Source organism: Neoarius graeffei, chromosome 6 (genome assembly GCF_027579695.1).
Source record: "Neoarius graeffei isolate fNeoGra1 chromosome 6, fNeoGra1.pri, whole genome shotgun sequence".
NCBI lineage: Eukaryota > Metazoa > Chordata > Actinopteri > Siluriformes > Ariidae > Neoarius > Neoarius graeffei.
In genome coordinates, this window is record NC_083574.1 from 15278839 (window position 1) to 15296144 (window position 17306).

The window sequence follows — 17306 nt, forward strand, 5'->3', positions numbered from 1 at the left end:
TCTGGTGACAAATTATCAACAAAGGAAACTTCAAAACTGTTTCTAATCCAATTTACTAGTCATAATTAAAGTAATCCTATCTAATTATCAAAAGTTGTTCAATCACTGTTCATGGAAATTTGTGTATATTATTTGTCAATATGTGTGAAGCTGACTGGTGTTGCAGAATGACTTGAATGAATATATCTAGTGTTTGAAAAGTAATTAACATCTTTCTCTAATGGTGTACAGAGAGGGATTGTGTGTTTAATGGCTGCAAGGGACTTCTTCTGGTTTGTTTATGAGTCTTGATCAATTCCAGAGGGCCTTCTCATGTCTGAATTGGAACCAGCATCCAACAGTTCATCATGGAGAAATCAATTGCTTGAATTGTTTCTGGTCTAAATTGTAAAGTCATCTGCTAAATAAAGAATATATGAAATAACACAAGTATATACATTCACTATATGTGGCCAAAAATATGCGGACACCTGAAGCTCACTCCAGGATTGTCCATTCTAAAACCACATGCATGAACATGGAGTTGGTCCCGTTTTTGCTGTTATACAAACATCTGATCTTCTGCAAAAGCTTTCCACTAGATTTTGAAACACCAGCCACAAGAGCATTAATGTGGTCAGGATTGGCATCAAGGGAGAAGGTCTGGTGTGCAGTTGGTATTGCAGTTCATCCCAAAGGTGTTCAGTAGGGTTGAGGTCAGGGCTCTGTCCAGACCACTCAAGTTCTTCTGCATAAACCTTGGCAAACCATGTGTATCTAGACCTCGCTTTGTGCAAGGGGGCATTGTCATGATGAAACAGAATTAGGGCCTTTTAGTTCCAGTGAAGTGAAGTGAAATCTGAATTCTACAGCATAAAACAAACTTTATAGACAATGTTTTTGCTGCCAACTGAGATGAAACACATATGAGTGAGATAGACAAGTGTCAACAAACTTTTGGCCACATACAAGTAATGTAAAAAAAAATGATACTATTCCCATAACTTAAAGCTACGGTAGATGGCCTTTCAATTAAAAAAAAAAATCAGTGAAATTGAGTCCTCTCTGAAATTTGATCATTGTGATATATGTTTATTTCTGTAATATTTCACAAAATATCAGCCCATTCTGTGGCTTGGAAGTTATTTAATTTGAGGGGATTCCCTAGCAAATAATGTGTATGAAATTGCTCGCTTCGCGCAGTCAAGCAGACAGAGGAAGTGTGCATGTGCAGGCTTACCACTTTCTTCTTCTTCTTTTGAGTTTTATGGCAGCTGGCATCCAGTGTTGCATTACTGCCATCTACAGGTTTACCTTGACCGTGCACTGACAGTTACATCGTCTGTTGCTAAACAAACAGCTGATCACACTGAGGTGCTCACTGACCACCGATATTTATTAGTTTGGTCCTGTGTTTCCTTTCCTTTGCAACATAACGGCTTTTCTTCTCACTTTCCGTTACTGTAGTCGGTCTTTCACGTTTCATTTGCACACTCACATCTTCCATTTTTCTCTCCTGTTTCAAATTTGTATCCCACAATGCCTTGCGCGAATGGGGAAAGCCCACCACATGATGCATGACATAGTATCTTATATTGGGTCATGGTGAAGCAGGAAAAATAGCAGAGAATTTAGGGCCACGTACGTGGCCCTAAATTCATTAATTGCACCATTAAAAAAAAACCTCATTAGATTGGAAGTCTGTGATTTGAATTCAGTAGCTTTCGGTCCACTAAACAAAAATAATTGGGAGTCAGGGAAAATACTTTTTATGACCTATACTTGAAAAATCTGAAAGACAGTCTAGCTTTAACCTAATGTTGGGGTAGAACTTTTTCCCAAACTGATTAGTCTAGCATCTCTTTCATCCCTGTCCCACATTATGTTATTTTTGGAAAGACACATCAGATTCATCAGATTTTCCTTCACTCAGGGTGAACAGGCCAACTATATTTGTAACAACTGTTGCTTTTCTAAATGTAAATCAGGTAAGTAGCAACACCAACATTGCAATAGATACCACTTTAGAATAAATTTGTCTTTGTTAAATGAAATCATTATCACACTAATAATGTCTAAGTGATCTGCGATGCACAATCGGCTCTGATGAAAGTGATTGCACAGATGGCCCAAGTAAACATTTCTAGATATTTTTTTTTTTTGTAATAGTAGTTTTGTTTACAGACCTTGTCTTTAACCATATGGCATAGAAATTGAGTGTGGAACTGTAACTCTGGCATGTGACAAGTCACTCCTTTCACTTGTAATTTTTCTTTTGTGGGCATTGCGGCCGCTAGGGTTGTGATTTGTGGGCATGCACTTTCCAGCATTTCAGTTAGAAATGATAGTAGCTCCTACAATGTGTATATATAACTCATCTCATCTCATTATCTCTAGCCGCTTTATCCTTCTACAGGGTCGCAGGCAAGCTGGAGCCTATCCCAGCTGACTACGGGCGAAAGGCGGGGTACACCCTGGACAAGTCGCCAGGTCATCACAGGGCTGACACATAGACACAGACAACCATTCACACTCACACCTACGGTCAATTTAGAGTCACCAGTTAACCTAACCTGCATGTCTTTGGACTGTGGGGGAAACCGGAGCACCCGGAGGAAACCCACGCGGACACGGGGAGAACATGCAAACTCCACACAGAAAGGCCCTCGCCGGCCCCGGGGCTCGAACCCAGGACCTTCTTGCTGTGAGGCGACAGCGCTAACCACTACACCACCGTGCCGCCATATATATAACTTTTAAGGTTATTAAATATCACACACATCACATTATCTCTAGCCGCTTTATCCTTCTACAGGGTCGCAGGCAAGCTGGAGCCTATCCCAGCTGACTACGGGCGAAAGGCGGGGTACACCCTGGACAAGTCGCCAGGTCATCACAGGGCTAGGTTAAATATATGAACACAACTTAATAATTTTGTTGTTTGATTTACATGTTATGTGCTTGATTTCATGCAAGCTTCCTTGGAGCAAGTTAACAGTATTAGCTATTTTCGTTTGTGCTAAACACATTTACAGGGAGGTTGTATATGACAGAATGAGATGAAACCAGGGTTGTTCTCCTTTTTCTCCCATTTTTAAACAAGCAGTAAATGGGACCTGAACGTAAATGTCAGAGCACGTGCCAGAAACTACACTGGGAATCTTAGCCCTATTTTTTTTTATTATTAAACAGAATATGGGCATGTTAAGGGAGGAGATGAGGTAGGTCTTATGCTTGTTGGGACTTAAAAGTCAGATTGTGCTTCAAAGTCAACTATTATATAAATATTTTAAGTCAAGTATAATTTTTTAAAATCTTTTTCTGAAGAAATACTTTCACTCTGGAATCCACTCCAAGTTTCATAAATGAGGCAATTGGAGGGAAAAAAAGACTTTCAATAATGCACCACTTAATTAATGTATTGACCTGTAAACTATACTGTGAAGACTTGAATGTTCAGATTTGAAATGATGATGTCTGGAACTGTTCCATCAGTTCTCTGGTAAAGCATTTATTTAGCTAAGATTTTTATTTATGTATTCCCCCCAATCTATAATAGTTTAGAGGTTAAGGATGAGCATCTGTCAAATAGCCAGGGTTATTTATTTATTTGTTTGTGTGTGTGTGTGTGTGTGTGTGTGTGTGTGTGTGTGTGTGTGTGTGTGTTTCTAATTAGCACCAGTAAGACTGAGGCTCCTCACATACTTCTATCATGTACTGCTGAGCCAAATCAAGACTTTGAACAAGAAAAACTAAGCAATAGTAAAAGAAAAAAAAATGCTAGCAGAAAGAATAGACGAAAGCCTTGGGCAAGCTAAGCATAAGAGCAAAAAGATTGGAGCTGAATCTCAAGAGTAACAGGCCATGGCTGTAAAAAATGAAAAGAAAAGCTAACACTGTGGGAAGCATCATTCAAAGACAATGTTGGCTGCCAGAATTATTGAACGTAGGCAGTGCATGGAAATTGGTCGCTTTATGTTGATGGGTCAAACGGCTTTGGTTGGTTAGATAACTACCACAGCCAGTCAGTATAGAACCTGTTTCTTTGAAGAAATCCAAATGTACAGGGATGCTGCAGAGATGTGGATGTTATATACAGTATATACTGTACATATATACATCCATCCATCATCTGTAACTGCTTATCCTGTGCAGAGTCACGGGCAAGCTGGAGCCTATCCCAGCTGACTATGGGCAAGAGGCAGGGTACACCCTGGACAAGTCGCCAGGTCATCACAGGGCTGACACATAGTGACAAATAACCATTCACACTCACACCTACGGTCAATTTAGAGCCACCAATTAGCCTAACCTGCATGTCTTTGGACTGTGGGGGAAACCGGAGCACCTGGAGGGTGCACCCAGAGGAAACCCACACAGATGCAGGGATAACATGCAAGTTCCACACAGAAAGGCCCTTGTCAGCTGCTGGGCTCAAACCCAGAACCTTCTTGCTGTGAGGCAACAGTGCTAACCATTACACCACCATACCACCCTACATATATACAGTATACTCAATACTAATCATAAGTAGGACCCCCTAGTTACTCTCAAAACAGGCTCACTTCTTCATGGTATGGATTCCACAAGATGTCAGAAACATTCCTTTGAGATTACATGACATTACATGGCATTTAGCAGACACTCTTATCCAGAGTGATGTATAACAATTGCAAAAATCAAGTACAAGAAACGCTGAACTTCTAGACAAGAAAGTTTTAGTGCTAACTGAACAAGTGCCAGAATAACACTTAGTGTAATATTCTGTTGAAGTTCAGCAAAGCAAACAACCAAGGAAAATAATTCAACCATACCAATGAGCTGAAAAGTACAACTAAATAGAGAAAAATAAAACTCCAACAGCTAACCCCAGGCTAGACAGTACACAGTCTGGGTTGGTCACAACTGATATGTGGTTACACAGTGGGCAGGGAAGCAGGGGAGAGGTGCAGCCTGAAGAGGTGAGTCTTCGATCTGTACTTGAAGGTGGTCAGGCAGTTCTGGTCTCAGTGGGAAGGTCATTCCACCAACAGGGAACCAGGACAGACAGCAGGCTTGAGTGGGCTGGGCAGGAGTGGAGAGGAGGAAGGGCCAGGCAACCAATACAGTAGTAGTGGATACTGATACTGGCAACCAGGACCAGCGGGTACTGGTCCATGTTAACCTGATTGCATCACACAATTGCTCTAGATTTTTCAGGTGCACTTTCATACTAAGAATCTCCCGTTCTACCACATCCCAAAGGTATTCTATTGGATTTAGATTTGGTGACTGGGAAAGCCACTGAAGAACACTGAACTCATTGTCAAGTTCATAGAATCAGCTTCAGTTGACTTTTGCTTTGTGACATGGTGCATTACCATGCTGAAACTAGCCAATCGAAGATGGGTAAATTGTGGCCATGAAGGGATGCACATGGTCAGCAACAATACTCAAATAGACTGTGGCATTCAAGCAATGACTGGTACTGACCAAGTCAAAGCATACGAAGTAAACATTCTCCACACCATTACACCACCTCCACCAGTCTGGACTGTTGTCACAAGGCAGTTTGAGTCCATGAATTCAAGCTATTGGCGTCAAATTCTGACGCTACCTTCTCTGTGCTTCAGCAGAAACTGAGATTCACCAGACGAGGGTACTTTTTTCTCCTCTTCAGCTGTCCAGTTTTGGTGAGCGCATGCACTCTGCAGCCTCATCTTTCTGTTCTTGCTTGACAGAATGAAACTGGATGTGGTCTTCTGCTGTTGAAACCCATCTGCCTCAAGGTTTGATATTTTCTGAGTTCTGAGATGCTTTTTTTAGGCTATTTTACTCACTACAACTGTAGAGATTGGATATCTCAGTAATTGTAGCCTTTCTGTCAGTTCAAACCAGCCTGGCCATTCTCCATTGACCTCTCTCATCAACAAAGCATTTTCATCCACATCACGGCTGCTCAGTGGATGTCTTTTCTTTATTGCACCATTCTGACTAAACTCTAGAGATTGTTGGGGTGTAAATCCCAGAAGAGCAGTGCTTATAGAAATACTCAAACCAGCCTGTCTGGCAGCACCAACAATCATGCCATGGTCAAAATTACTGAGATCATGTATCTGGCTCATATCTTCATGACTTTATGGACAGGTGTTCCTAATAAAGTTATTAAATAATGATTGAACAACAGGGGTGGCATGGTGGTGTAGTGGTTAACACTGTCACCTCACAGCAAGAAGGTCCTGGGTTCGAGCCCAGTGGCTGATGAGGTCCTTTCTGTGTGGAGTTTGCATGTTCTCCCCGTGTCTGTGTGGGTTTCCTCTGGATGCTCCGGTTTCCCCCACATTCCAAAGACATGCAGGTTAGGCTAATTGGTGGCTCTAAATTGACCGTAGGTGTGAACGGTGGTTCGCTTCTATGTACCAGCCCTAGGATGATCTGGTGACTTGTCCAGGGTGTACCCCACCTCTCGCCCATAGTCAGCTGGGATAGGCTCCAACTTGCCTGTGACCCTCTACAGGATAAAGTGGCCACAGATAATGGAAGGATGGATGGATGTAAGAACAGTCAGTGTTGGCTCTGGCACAGCTCTGTCTCAAGAGACATCTGTTGATAAATGAGTGAGAAATTTATGGAGATACAAAAAAAAGAAAAGATCCATCTCATCTCATTATCTCTAGCTGCTTTATCCTGTTCTATAGGGTCACAGGCAAGCTGGAGCCTATCCCAGCTGACTATGGGCGAAAGGCAGGGTACACCCTGGACAAGTCGCCAGGTCATCACAGGGCTGACACAGACACAGACAACCATTCACACTCACACCTACGGTCAATTTAGAGTTACCAGTTAACCTAACCTGCATGTCTTTGGACTGTGGGGGAAACCGGAGCACCCGGAGAAAACCCACGCGGACACAGGGAGAACATGCAAACTCCGCACAGAAAGGCCCTCGCCGGCCACGGGGCTCAAACCTGGATCTTCTTGCTGTGAGGTGACAGCGTTAACCACTACACCACCGTGCCGCCCTAGAAAAGATCCATGATCAACATAAATAAGGTTCCGGTTACCAAACACATATTATTTCTTATTTCATATCAACTTAGCAGACTTATTTTCCTATTATTTATGTGTGGAGAAGAACTGAATGATATTAATCAAAATTATTCAGCCAGATATGTACAGTTGTAATGAGTGCAAAAAAATAATTTGTACAGAATTGACCATGTCTGTACATGCATAGGCAGAAATTCCTCATGGCCACTGAATTTCATTGATAAAGAAATAATATATATATTTGGGCGCCACGGTGGTGTAGTGGTTAGCGCTGTCGCCTCACAGCAAGAAGGTCCGGGTTCAAGCCCCGTGGCCGGCGAGGGCCTTTCTGTGTGGAGTTTGCTTGTTCTCCCCGTGTCCGCGTGGGTTTCCTCCGGGTGCTCTAGTTTCTCCCACAGTCCAAAGACATGCAGGTGAGGTTAACTGGTGACTCTAAATTGACCGTGAGTGTGAATGGTTGTCTGTCTAACGCTACGGTCACACTGCAAGGCTTAATGCTCAATTCCGATTTTTTTGTGAAATCCGATTTTTTTGTGAGGTCGTTCACATTAACAAATATATGCGACTTGTATGTGATCCTCAGTATGAACGAAAAGCGACCTAAAAGTGTTCCGCATGCGCATTGCAGGATACGACGATGTCACACGCAGTGAGCATGGCCAGTGTTTACGGAAGTAAAACTGCCCGGTTGCAGTATGACCCATCCAATCTAGCTTGAATAGCTGTATCCCCCCAAATGGAAATCAGCTCCCTAACCTCTGCGTCCTTCCATTGAGAAGATTCAGAACCTTCACAGCCTGAAGCGTCCCTCGCATTGATGTCATGCGCAGGGGCACAGATACGTTTTTTGAACTGGGGGGGACAAAAAACTGGGGGGGACAAAGCTGCCAGCAAACCAACCCCAACCCCGATATGCCTGTCAAACTTGTTGTGGGTTACCATAGCAACCAAGCTCGAGCTTACAACCTGTGCAGTCTGCGCAGCTCAACCAACCGAATATCAGTCTTTGTTTTGTTTTATGTGAGTTGTTGCAACTATGTATACACTGCTGTGCACCTCAATAAACCGAATGGTAATTAGTCTTTTGATTTTTCCGTGAGGTTTGCCTTATGCAAAGTGGGGGGGACCGAACGAAGTGAATTTAAATCTGGGTGGGACGAATCCCACCCGTCCCACCCTCTATCTGCACCCGTGATTATGCGCCATGTTGTTGTAACTTTTTTTGAGAGACCCGCCGCCTACTTCAGCGCAGAATAGTGACGTTTGTGGCTTGTTGATGATGTGTAAGTCGGATGAATGCAACCTGGCAGTTCAGACTGAAGTCGCATATGAAAAGAGCAGATAGGAATCGGAATTAGGACCACATATCCAAACGGCCTGGGTCGGATTTGAAAAAATCAGATCTGTGTCGTTCATATTGTCAATAAAAGATCGGATACAGGTCACATATGGGCGAAAAGATCGGATTTGAGTCACTTCAGCCTGCAGTGTGAACGTAGCCTATGTGTCAGCCCTGTGATGACCTGGCAACTTGTCCAGGGTGTACCCTGCCTTTCGCCCGTAGTCAGCTGGGATAGGCTCCAACTTGCCTGCGACCCTGTAGAACAGGATAAAGCGGCTAGAGATAATGAGATGATATATATAAACAGCTATTCCACAAAATTGAGTCATACATGAGCTGATAGCTAACAAGGCATGTTGTACCGAATTGGCTATAAGCGATGTACGATGAGATTGAGTGGAATAACTTTTATTTTATCCACATTCACTGGATTTTTCAGAAACAGAGCATTTTCATTTTTATTTTTTGCAAATTTGATAAATGAAAACTGCACAAAACTTCCAACAAAATAATTTCTACTTAGAATCTAAACAAACCGGCGAAATGACAAACAATTTGTGAAAAATGTGATAATAATAACTCATGAAAAATAAAAAAAAGATATGTTCTTAGCATGAAATACTTTAATTCCATATTTTGTTGCATTTATTGTATTTTTTGGGGGGGGGGTTGGTTTCGAGTAGTGTTTTTATTTAATCCTCGGTTGGTTCAGCAACATGCTCCACAATTTTCTTCTTCTTTAGGTTTTTTTTTTTGCTGTTGGGAAACCAACTTAAAGGTGCATTACCACCACTGACTGGGCTGGAGTGTATATATATATATATATATATATATATATATATATATATATATATACTATTTCTGTTCCTTTTAAATACTTGATAACAAAGTGATATATCTGACTTGATGCTCTCTACCATTTTGTTTTTCTGTACTTATAGTATATGAGTTGATAGCCTAGTAGTAGAGCAGCCAGTCAGAGCACACAATTGCTCTGTTCTGTTCATTTCCGTAACCACATTGCGGTTGTAGGGAGGCATGAGAGATGCTGACATAGTCACTCATCTCTCATGTCTTTTCTCTGGGCTTGGATTGCTTGGTGGCACCCATCTCCTCTCCAAGCATATTCACACCTATGGTCAATTTAGAGCCATCAATTAGCCTAACCTGCATGCCTTTGGACTGTGGGGGAAATCAATCAATCAATCAATCAATCTATCTATCTATCTATCTATCTTTCTTTTTTTTTTGGTCATAGGTACAGCCTGATCCAAAAGAGGCACATGTGCAAGAGTTCTCTTCCAGCATGGAGCAGCTGCTGTCCTGTCAGCATCCAGTGGCAGCCATGATAAATTACAGCAGCCCAGCGAAGCCCTTAGTGACAGGCCCACTCATGACTCACTGCTCTTTGCCTTCCTTCAATTCAGACCATGGCCTGGGATTTAGGGGCTGGCTGCTGTGAAATGGGGAATTTTTCTCTTCTTCTCTCTTTTTTTTTTTTAAATTCCATCTTCTAGTAAAGAAAGATGATCCAGGCACCAGAGAGAACACAGAAAGGCAAACTATTCCTTTTTTCTTTAAATATATTTATCATTCAGATCTGAGTTCCATATTCTAAATATCTCTTTTGTGAAATTATGTTAATACACATTGATTACTAAAATGCCATCTACAGAGGTTCAGCATATGGAGATACACTGGGAGACATCTGAGCCCAGAGTTCATGAAGTTGATGGGATAACAAATGCTGTTTTTGAGCTAGGGAGTTGTCCAGAATGCCTATTTAAAATGGTGAGCTGGGGTTCATTTCAACCAAATCTAAATCCAAGCACAGTGAAATTATTTTCATCACATATCCCAGCTTATTATGAAGTTGGGGTCAGAGTGCAGGGTCAGTCATGATATCTGCCCTTGGAGCAGAGAGGGTTAAGGGTCTTGCTTAAGGATCCAACAGTGGAAGCTTTGTAGTGCTGGGGTTTAGACCCCATAATGGATATACAGTCAGCCCAGAGATCCAGAGATGAGCCCAGAATTGTTACTGGGAACAGACCCAAGTATGAGCGACAAGTGTGAAAATACCCTCCAAATAATAGATACTAATTTTTCCTTGTTGTTGGGGTGGTACTCTAATCTACTGTACCTTTAAAATGTTTTATTCACTTTGAACTGTGAATGCAGTACCTTTATAAAAGATTTAAGGTACATACCGTAACTGGACTGTAATTACCTTTTAGAGTAAATCTTTAATATATGCATGTTTCTAGGTAATAGATACATACCGGTACAGTGGTGCTTGGAAGTTTGTGAACCCTTGAGAATTTTCTATACTTTAAATATTCATGCAAGTCTTAAAAGTTGATAAAGAGAACTCAATTAAACAAACAACATACAATTATTATACCTGATCATTTATTTATTGAGGGGAATGATCCAGTGGCACGGTGGTGTAGTGGTTAGCACTGTCGCCTCACAGCAAGAAGGTCCTGAGTTCGAGCCCAGTGGCCGACGAGGGCCTTTCTGTGTGGAGTTTGCATGTTCTCCCTGTGTCTGCATTTGTTTCCTCCAGGTGCTCCGGTTTCCCCCACAGTCCAAAGACATGCAAGTTAGGCTAATTGGTGGCTCTAAATTGACCATAGGTGTGAGTGTGAATGGTTGTTTGTCTCATTCACCCTGTGATGACCTGGTGACTTGTCCAGAGTGTACCCTGCCTCTCTCCCATAGTCAGCTGGGATAAGCTCCAGCTTGCCTGTGACCCTGCACAGGATAAGCGGCAACAGATAATGGATAGATCCAATATTAGTGGAGTGGCAAAAGTATGTGAACATCTACAATTAGCAGTTAATTTGAAGGTGAAATTAGAGTCAGGTGTTTTCAATCAATGGGATGGCAATCAGGTGCGAGTGGCACTGACAATCAGGCCCTGTTTTATTTAACATTTATTTGATTTTATTTAACAAACAGAGATCTATCAAAGTCTGAATTTCACAACACCAGTTTGTGGAAGTGTATAATTGCATGAACAAAAGAGATTTCTGAGGACCTCAGAAAAAGAGTTGTTGAAATTCATCAAGCTCTCAAAGTTTATATAACCATCTATAAAGTGTTTGGACTCCATCAATCAACAGTCAGACAGATGGAGGAAAGTCAAGACCATTGTTACCCTCTCTAATAGTGGTTGACCAATAAAAACCACTCCAAGAGCAAGGTTTGTAATAGTCTGCGAGGTTACAAAGGAACCCAGAGTAACTTCTAAGCAATTAAAGGCCTTTTTCACATTGGCTAATGTTAATGTTCATGAGTCCACCATCAGAAAAATACTGAAATATCATGGTGGGCATGGCAGGGTTGCAAGGAGAAAGGCACTGCTCCCCAAAAGAACATTACTGTCCATTTACAGTTTGTTAAAGATCACGTGGCCAAGCTAGGGGGCTATTGGAAAAACATTTTCTGGATGGATGAGACCAAAATAGAACTTTTTGTGGTTCAAATTATAAGCATTATGTTTGGAGAAAGGAAAATACTGCATTCCAACATAAGCACTTGATCCCATCTGATATGTAAGATTGGATATTTTTCCTCAAGAAATAAACAACCAAGTACAATATGTTTGTCTCATTTGTTTAACTGGGTTTTCTTTATTTACTTTTAGGACTTGTGTGAAAATCTGATGATGTTTTAGATGAGAAATATTGAAAATTTTAAAGGGTTCACAGAGATGCCCACAAGTGCTGGTGACCAGGGGTTTTCTCCGCCTACACAGACGGTCTGTGCAAGCTACTCATCTCATCTCATCTCATTATCTCTAGCCGCTTTATCCTTCTACAGGGTCTCAGGCAAGCTGGAGCCTATCCCAGCTGACTACGGGCGAAAGGCGGGGTACACCCTGGACAAGTCGCCAGGTCATCACAGGGCTGACACATAGACACAGACAACCATTCACATTCACACCTACGGTCAATTTAGAGTCACCAGTTAACCTAACCTGCATGTCTTTGGACTGTGGGGGAAACCGGAGCACCCGGAGGAAACCCACGCAGACACGGGGAGAACATGCAAACTCTGCACAGAAAGGCCCTCGCCGACCACGAGGCTCGAACCTGGACCTTCTTGCTGTGAGGTGACAGCGCTAACCACTACACCACCGTGCCGCCCCTATATATATAACTTTTATTAAATGTTATTAAATTGGGTCATGCCGTATGTACTTCTGGAAATCTCAAGAAATCTGTGTCAAAGACTATTTTTAGGTCATATACCTGTACATTATTTTTTGCATCACACTTTTTTGTTTTTAGATATGAAGTATGTAAATTCCAGAATTCAGCCTTATATTATATTAATCACAATCATTTTGCCAACAACACAGCACTGTTTTGAAACATATGGCCACCTCACAGTAAATGAGGTTTAGCAAGTCTTCAGGCCAACCTCTATTAGTTAGTGGTAACACAGTGTTTCAACTAAGCTTCCTTTCATAAACAATGGTAACAAGTTAATTCCATGTCATCCATCCATCCATCCATCCATTATCTATAGTCACTTATCCTGTATAGGGTCGCAGACAAGCTGGAGCCTATCCCAGCTGACTATGGGTGAGAGGCGGGGTACACCCTGGACAAGTCACGAGGTCATTGCAGGGCTGACATATACTGTAGAGACAACCATTCACACTTACATTCACACCTATGGCAAATTTAGAGAGACCAGTTAGCCTAATCTGCATGTCTTTGGACTGTGGGGGAAACTGGAGCATACCTGTCAACCCTCCCGTTTTTCCCGGGAAATCCCTTATTTTGACTTATTTCCCGCTGTCTTCCCGTTTTTTTATTTTCCCGAAAATATCCCGTATTTTCACATTATATAAAAGTCCTGTATTTTCACAATATAAAAAAGTCGGTAGGTCCAGAATTCATGACGCGCCATTGACAGGAGTTTACAGCAGGAAGTCGGGCCATGAATTCACGTCCCCGCCCTCTCAGGCATCAGTAATTACATAACTACGTCCGGAGGCGAGGCTGAACAAGTGATTAGGTCCAGTGTTGCCAGATTGGGCAGTTTCCCACCCAAGTTGGGCAGTTTCAAGTGCATTTTGGCGGGTTTTGAACATATTTTGGGCTGGAAAACGTCAGCAGTATCTGGCAACACTGATTAGGTCTGAGGTAAAGATGGCGATGCTAATAGCTAAGAAAAACATTAGCCTCTCTTTCTTTGATGATTTCAACAAGTGCGTGGCTGGAATGTTCCCAGACTCTTCCATCGCAAAGAAATTTTCCATGGGGAAAACGAAAGCCTCCCAAATAATCAAAGGTAAGCTACACATGTTTACATTAAGTATGTCCTGGCTAAGATCTCATAAATAGCCTAGTGTAAACTAATTGGTGTATTAACTGTTTTATCCACTCATTGTCTATTTTATTTTCTATCTGAAACTTACCCATTTTAAATCACTTGGTTTAATATCTTATATTACTCTTTATCTCTTTATTACTCTATCTATCTATCTATCTATCTATCTATCTATCTATCTATCTATCTATCTATCTATCTATCTATCTATCTAGTGTTCCGAGGCCATGACTATGGTAAAACCATAATAAATTGCAATGGAATTTAATTTATTGACTGGTTATATAATGACCTTTCTTATTTTAACATAAGATACATATTTTAGCCCTTAATTTGGGAAATAACTGGTACCACTGAAAGCAAATAAAAATAAATGTATAGTTTATTCACAAATGCACTCTATAAACCATAAGCATATTGAGTTTGGGTCTTGGCTATCACCAACATGCACCAGAGTACAGGAAATCACAAATACTAGATAGAAAATTGCCCCCCATTCAACTACACACCCACTTTTGGTGAAGGGTATGACTTTCCGAAATTTTCCCTTATTTTGAGTTAAAAATCTGGGAAATATCCCTTTTTTTCAAACCTCAAAGTTGACAGGTATGAACTGGAGCCCCCGGAGGAAACCCATGCAGACACAGGGAGAACATGCAAACTCCACATAGAAAGGCCCCTGTCGGCTGCTGGGCTTGAAACCAGGACTTTCTTGCTGCTGTGAGGCGACAGTGCTAACCTCTACACCAGTGTGCCGCCCTAACTCTGTGTCATATAAAATAACAACAACAAATTACTTGAAACTTTTTAATCACAGAATGAGACACCACGTAAGTAAAAAAAAACCTTGAGTGTGATGAAAATGTTGTGTCCTTTGTCCTTGGGCAGCAATGGGTGAAGTGAGGGGTCAAAGCAAAGACTGTGCACTGAAGGGTGTAAACTCTATTTGTCGTATTTATGATGAAGCATAGAACTGTGTTGACCTGTTTGCTGTATTGTTAAAAGCACTGGTCAGGTAATTTTGCATTGTTACCAATGTGCAGGTAATTTCACATTTACAGTGGTGCCTGAAAGTTTGTGAACCCTTTAACATTTTCCGTATTTCTGCATTAGGGCAATTCCATGTAAATGTCAACCTCACCATGCAAAAATAAAGCAACATGTAATACATCAAAACCACTCCCAGAGATATCACCTAGGCCTGTATTTTACAGATGTGAATAAGTTGAACCAATTTGTAACCAACCTAATATGTCACTGTCAGTCTTTCTTTCTTATAATGTAAAACCCAAGCTAAAATCAACTTTGATCATGTACAATTCTATATTATTGCCACAAGCCACAGAAATGTATGCTAAAATCCACAAAACAGCAAAACAATAGCCATCCTAAATATTATTTAAGAACTTTGATAGTTTTAGCTGATATTTAGAGAGAGTTTTTCAAAGGGTTATGGTGGTTAAATTGCTGATTTTCTAAACATATGCCATGTCTATTTCAGACGCGTCACATCCATAACGGAATTTCGTCACATCCATAACGCTGACTTTTCCTTCCGAAACTCTGCATGAAATACAAAATATTTTAAACAAAGATTTTTTAATATTCACCTTGGACCCCTCTATCAAATGGATATCTCCATTTCGACATTAGGTTTACAATTTCACAGAGTTTGATAAAAATGTACAGTCACCCAAGAAAAGTGATACTTTTTCTGTCACATCCATAATGCATCTTTTATTGGCATTTTCTGGCATGCCCTAGATGTACTATGGGAATTGTTCTTGTTCTATCACTTCTCCAGTATGGTACAGCCTTAAAATATGCAACACCTGTTTAAATACTGGGAGACAATAAAACATGCACTGGGTCATTTGTTGCCATTTTGAGTTCAAGTGTCACGTCCATAACGCTGGAATTGCTCATAAATATGACCTAAAACATCATCAGATTTTCACACAAGTCCTAAAAGTAGATGAAGAGAACCCAGTTAAACAAATGAGACAAAAATATTAGATTTGGTCATTTATTTATTGAGAAAAATGATCCAGAATTACATATCTGTGAGTGGCAAAAGTATGTGAACCTTTGCTTTCAGTATCTGGTGTGATCCCCTTGTGCAGCAATAACTGCAACTAAACATTTCCGGTAACTGTTGATCAGTCCTGCACACTGGCTTGGAGGAATTTTAGCCCATTCTTCCATACAGAACAGCTTCAACTCTGGGATGTTGGTGGGTTTCCTCACATGAACTGCTTGCTTCAGGTCCTTCCACAACATTTTGATTGGATTAAGGTCAGGACTTTGACTTGGCCATTCCAAAACATTAACTTTCTTCTTCTTTAACCATTCTTTGGTAGAACGACTTGTGTGCTTAAGGTCGTTGTCTTGCTGCATGACCCACCTTCTCTTGAGATTCAGTTCATGGACAGATGTCCTGACATTTTCCTTTAGAATTCGCTGGTATAATTCAGAATTCATTGTTCCATCAATGATGGCAAGCCATCCTGGCCCAGATGCAGCAAAACAGGCCCAAACCATGATACTACCACCACCATGTTTCACAGAAGGGATAAGGTTCTTATGCTGGAATGCAGTGTTTTCCTTTCTCCAAACATAATGCTTCTCATTTAAACCAAAAAGTTCTATTTTGGTCTCATCCTTCCACAAAATATTTTCCAATAGCCTTCTGGCTTGTCCACGTGATCTTTAGCAAACTGCAGACAAGCAGCAATGTTCTTTTTGGAGAGCAGTGGCTTTCTCCTTGAAACCCTGCCATGCACACCATTGTTGTTCAGTGTTTTCCTGATGGTGGACTCATGAACATTAACATTAGCCAATGTGAGAGAGGCCTTCAGTTGCTTAGAAGTTACCCTGGGGTCCTTTGTAACCTCACCGACTATTACACGCCTTGCTCTTGGAGTGATCTTTGTTGGTCGACCACTCCTGGGGAGGGTAATATTGGTCTTGAATTTCCTCCATTTGTACACAATCTGTCTGACTGTGGATTGGTGGAGTCCAAACTCTTTAGAGATGGTTTTGTAACCTTTTCCAGCCTGATGAGCATCATCAACGCTTTTTCTGAGGTCCTCAGAAATCTCCTTTGTTTGTGCCATGATACACTTCCACAAACATGTGTTGTGAAGATCATACTTTGATAGATCCCTGTTCTTTAAATAAAACAGGGTGCCCACTCACACCTAATTGTCATCCCATTGATTGGAAACACCTGACTCTAATTTCACCTTCAAATTAACTGTTAATCCTTAAGGTTCACATACTTTTGCCACTCACAGATATGTAATATTGGATCATTTTCCTCAATAAATAAATGACCAAGTATAATATTTTTGTCTCATTTGTTTAACTGGGTTCTCTTTATCTACTTTTAGGACTTGTGCGAAAATCTGATGTTGTTTTAGGTCATATTTATGCAGAAATATAGAAAATTCTAAAGGGTTCACAAACTTCCAAGCACCACTGTAGAATAGAGTAGAATGCTTTGTCATTGTACAGAGGACAACATAATTCAAGTTACAGACTTCAACAATGCTATAAGTTTGTTTGCAAAGATTTAAAAAGAAGTGGTACCTTTTTTTCAGAGAATGAT